Source organism: Genypterus blacodes, unplaced genomic scaffold (genome assembly GCF_046128005.1).
Source record: "Genypterus blacodes isolate CSIRO-AG114 ecotype Tasmania unplaced genomic scaffold, CSIRO-AGI_Gbla_v1 ptg000356l_1, whole genome shotgun sequence".
Lineage (NCBI taxonomy): Eukaryota > Metazoa > Chordata > Actinopteri > Ophidiiformes > Ophidiidae > Genypterus > Genypterus blacodes.
Genome location: NW_027467140.1, coordinates 100,008 through 105,000, shown reverse-complemented (window position 1 = coordinate 105,000; position 4,993 = coordinate 100,008). Strand labels below are relative to the sequence as shown.

The 4,993-nt window shown below is 43.9% G+C and overlaps 1 protein-coding gene across 7 annotated transcripts in view; it reads left to right on the top strand.

The window, feature by feature from the left end:
- Nucleotides 1-585, top strand: part of waca (WW domain containing adaptor with coiled-coil a) — a 12,676-nt gene extending 12,091 nt beyond the window's left edge. For all 7 annotated transcript variants that reach the window (XM_076138270.1, XM_076138267.1, XM_076138269.1 and 4 more), the window contains one exon: nucleotides 1-585. This exon is cut by the window's left edge and continues 917 nt beyond it. The gene's annotated coding sequence lies outside the window, so the exon portion shown is untranslated.
- The last annotated feature ends 4,408 nt before the right edge of the window (nucleotides 586-4,993 follow it).

Here is a 4,993-nt window from a genome sequence, read left to right as displayed (position 1 = left end):
TTCCCACTACCGGCCCCTCCCCCGGCCTCAGCCCTGCCCTGCTACAGACCCTCAGTTTAGTTACAGACCGTCTCCTCCTCCTCCTCCTCCTCCTCAGGCGTGGTGGAGGTTCTGAGCTCTGGCGCCGGTTCATTCCTTTGTACAGTTGAAGTAAGGGTGGAGTTTCTGCCGGAGGGTTTTTCCAAAGCGTTGCGGTGATGAGCGGCGTCTCTGCCTTTAAGTTTCGGCTCATTGTTTTCTCTTTTTTTACCCTTTTTTTGTTTTCACCCAGAGGCACTTTTAAAGGTGATCCTGCTCCGTGTGTAGTTTTACCATAAAGAGGCAGACGAAGACGTTCATGACCCGGGCCCGACTGTTGCACTGCAGATTCTTTTTGTTATTGTTTTGATTTTCAGCCATATTTAGTTCTGAAACACTGAAAACAATTCCACCTGTATTTATTTAAGTTAAAAGCTGAGAATAATGAGCCCCCCCTTCTCCCCCCCCCCTCCCCCAATCTCGCGCACTTCAGTCAGAGCAGGGCATTGAGAGGTCACAAGGTCAAATGTGAACTGTATGTATTGTAATAAACATGTTAAAGCAAAATGAGCACTGGCTAAGATGATTTAATTCAACACTCGTGCCTTGTTGTTGAAAGTCTTCAATCTCACCGGATTTAGCTGAGATACTCAAGGATCTGTGACCAGCAGGTGGCGCAGGTCAGGTCTCTGGCTCCGCCCCCTATGTCTGCTCCCCGCTGGTAGAGAGCGGCGGCCTGAGCTCCAGGCTTCTGTTCTCCCTCCTTACTGTCCCACTGACCAGCTGCTGGGCCTTCACTGCATCACTCAGTGAAGGCGTCCACATCGTTGCTTTGTATGTTGTCTCCCTGAAGTATATTGACTAATGAAATAAACTTTGCCTCTCCAGGGCCGCGTTGTTCTTTGGTTTGTTCCCGGGTCCCTTTTCATTGTAATATGGTCTTTAGGCAGGAACCAGAAGTGTTTTAGGTGCTTACACATCATTACAGTGTATTTGCTGACCCCTGCTGGTGAGAGTCTTTGCTGCATACAGGCTCTAGTGGCTTTGAGCTCTGAACAAACCAGATCTGTTTCCTGGGCCTCTTATGAGCTCTGGCCTGTGTGAGCATGAGAACACTCGGGCTACAACTCATCTTTGTTGTTTTGTATTTGTTTTGCTTCTGATGACATCACTGCCATCGTCATTATTCCAAAACACCATCAGGCAGAGCACAATTAACCACATGAAGACCAACACACACACACACACACACACCTTTGATCACTGCCAGTGTGATCAGAAACCACACAGATACAGAATGTGCTGAATAAAGAGCCAGAGATTCCAATCAGCAAAGCTTCTGTCAGAGGAGGCTTCACAGCAGGAGGAGCAGCAGTCCGACCGCTGCTCGGGAAGGAAAGCCAGGCCATAGGTTCAAACCTTCACACACAGGTCACTTTCTAACAACACAAAAACAATGAAGTCAAACAAAGACAAAGACAATCATTAAAACCTGCTTTAGATTTACCGACCTAGATTCTAATCCTCTGTCGATCATCCACTCCTCCTGATCTACGCAGATGATTGACAGTCCCATCAGGGGGAGACGGTGTTATGGGGTTCACTCACAGCCTCCAACAACACAAAGGCCGATGCCAGGCAGTCTAGATGAAGTGGAAAACTACATTAGCAGTTGTGAACGCAGACTCTGTAACTTAATCTCTAACATCAAAGCTGCTGTGAACAATTTTCCCCCTCGTCTGAGCCACATTACTGTTGATTCCATCACTGTGTTAGCCTGAAGATCTGCTCCTGCCCAGACAACCATTATCTGGAGGAGAATAAAATAGATCATGGAAGATGGAGACAGTCTGCCTGTCTCTCTTCCTTTAGAGTCTCCGCCTGATATGGCTCACATCAAAGAGACGGGAGGAAGTGGAGAGGTGTCGGATGGACCCCGTCCCGTCTGCAGCAGAGTTTGTCTTCATGCACTTCTGAGAGAGACGGTTTGAGACGGTTTGAGTTTGGGGCCTGCAAACTGGTGATCTTTACAAAGCAGTGCCGTCTTTACCACAGCTCTGAGTAATGTGGGTTTAATGTTTTAGCTTTAACTTCGGCCTCACCTCTGCTGCTCCTTCCTCTCCCTGCTCCTTCCTGCTCCCACCTCAGCCGCCTCCTATCAGACTGCCTTGCTTCTACTTCCACAGCGATCGTTGCCTCGTCAGTATGGGGGCTTTTGTTAAGCAAAGCCCCCGTTGTTCACGCCAGGTCACACCAACAGGTGTTGCCTCATTAGTCAAAGGAGTTGCGTAATCTCTGGCTGCTTAATAGCCCCCCTGGTCTGAGAGCATGTTGACGCTCATCCACTCAGCATGAAAAGACTCAGAGTTTTGTTTTCTTACCAACAAACAGGATTGACAGACTGAGCAGTCAACCCTGTTCATTTAGAGTAATATGTGTGGCAACAGTCTATAGTGTGTGTGTGTGTGTGTGTGTGCGTGTGTGTGTGTGTGCGTGCGTGTGTGTGTGTGTGTGTGTGTGTCGATCTTAGTGACATGAGAGTCCCTGTCCACTAACTAAATCTAAATGAGGGGACAGCAATGTTTTTAAAAATAAAAAGCGTTCATTCTAGTTTTGACCAGCAGGTGGTGCTGTTTAACCGCGTGTCTTCAATCAGGCTTACAGACCTGTGGAGGCGTCAAACTGCATCATGTTTTACTCTAACCCTTTCATTTGTCTCGTTGTAATTTGCTTCTCCATCTTTTTCCTCCTCTAATGTTTCTTCCATTTTGACCCCAAACACATGAAGGCTTTTCTTTTCTTTATAGTACATACATACATATACATATATATATATATCAGTGTGTATAGCTGGATGATGTCATGCTTATGTTGCTCTGGCGCCTCTGTGCAGTTTGCTGATAATGAGGGTAAAGCTCTGGTTCCTGTGATCCTCCTCCTGTCTGCTGAAGCTTTAGTTCTAACAGCAGTGTGTACAAGGAGTGTGTTGGATATAATAATTCTCTAATAGTTATTTTGTACCCAGAAGATGAAATCTAAGTGTATTTTATTTTATTTGTTTGCCACAGGTCTTTAAAAGGACATGTTTCTTTACTAGTCTGAGATAAATAAAGTATAAATAAATAAATCGTGTAAACAAACAACAATCTCTCACACTTACCACAGAGAAATCACATTGTTATATTCTAAGACACTTTCGCAGCCTAGTGTGTTTGTTTTGAAGGAATTGCGTTGATATCGTGTGTGTGTGTGTGTGTGTGTGTGGGCGCGTTTGTCTGTGTGTGACTGCTTTGTCAGAGGGCAATTGAGAGTCTTTGTGTGTGTGTGTGTGTGTGTGTGTGTGTGTGTGTGTGTGTGTGTGTGTGTGTGTGTGTCGTCTCAGTGGCGCCATGTGCCTTTTTGGCTTGCTAATTTCTCTAAACGGCTGTCCGCTCCTCCCCGCCGCAGCGGCAGACTGCTACCCTGAGGAAAGCCGCTCAGCACGGCGTCGACCTGGCGGCCAGCAGCGGCGGCACCGCGGGGGGCAGGTTTGCTCACATGTCTGGAGGAGAAACGGGGAAATATCCTTTTCTTCATCCACGTTGAAGACACGAGGCTCTTGGTTTGACTGGATTATAAACAAACCTGCATTCATTAACAGCAGGAATGATTTAAATATGAAATGTTCCGTGTGTTCAGGCTCCACTCCAGATCTTACACAGTATCACTCACACTATGACGTCATACCAATACACACCGGTGTAATATTTACCTTCTATAAATGGATTTATAGAAGACAAACCTTAAATATACATTAAAGTGTTATATTTAGTTGCTGAGTTTGTGCACACGCGTACAGATGCATTGATTCTTCAAATCATCAGACATGATTGACAGACGTGCTGATTACACGTAAGCGTGTCAGCACTTACACATGTATGTTCAGATGCTGCAGTGACGCGACTCTGTGTGTGTGTGTGAGTGTGTGTGTGTGTGTGTGTGTGTGTGTGTGGTGACCTGAGACGCGACCATCGGGACAGACGGGACAGGAAGGAAGATGAATGAAGGGATTGGACCAAGCTGCGGAATCAAGCCAGAGTGAGAAAGACAAAACGAGCACGGAGATTGGTCAACAAATTAAGAGCATCACATTAACGATTTTAGTGAAATTGTTATCTACTGTTATTACTAAAGTGTGACGGGCAGTTAAATTATAACCAAATAGCATTAATACATATAAATATATATTTTTTTACAAATGCATATTTAGCAAATCTTTAACACATGGTCTGAAAGATGCACTGAAGTTAATTTAATCATTATAAAGTGCTTTAATCAGAGGAACATTCAAACCTCTTGTCTCAGGACTTTGATCCAGGCCCATAACAATAACAGGTATCATCATGATCTCAATATAAATAAGTACATTTTCCATTTGTTACTCCACTCATGCCCAAACAGAATTGGGTGCAATTTCTTCTCCCCCTAAAGTTACTCTGAAAGGTTTTTTTTTTTAGAGCTGTCTACCCATTCTTACAATTATTAGAGTGTGCTTTGTTCTTATTTAATCTCTTAACTGATCATTTAACACGACCCCACTGATACTCTCACAGTCACTCAGATGGAGAGATGTGTAGGCTTCATATACATAGACACATATCACTGTAATCAAAGCAATCTGTTTTCAAATTCAACTGTTCCTAATATTTCTCTCATTCATTTTATTGTAATTAATTGACAGGTAATTTCCAGTTGTTTTAGAACAATAATTATAATAGTAACATTAATTATAATGTGATTACAAAATGATATAATCACATACATCGTCATTATTCATAAGGAAGAAATGTAAACACTAATTGTGCAGTTAATGCTATGACAACAGTATTCATTTGTACTATTTACTTCGAAAGGCTTTCCCGGAAATAACACCATTACATATCATGTTCGGCTTTGTGCACCTTTTCATCTGACCAATCACAGTCGTGTGGGCGGA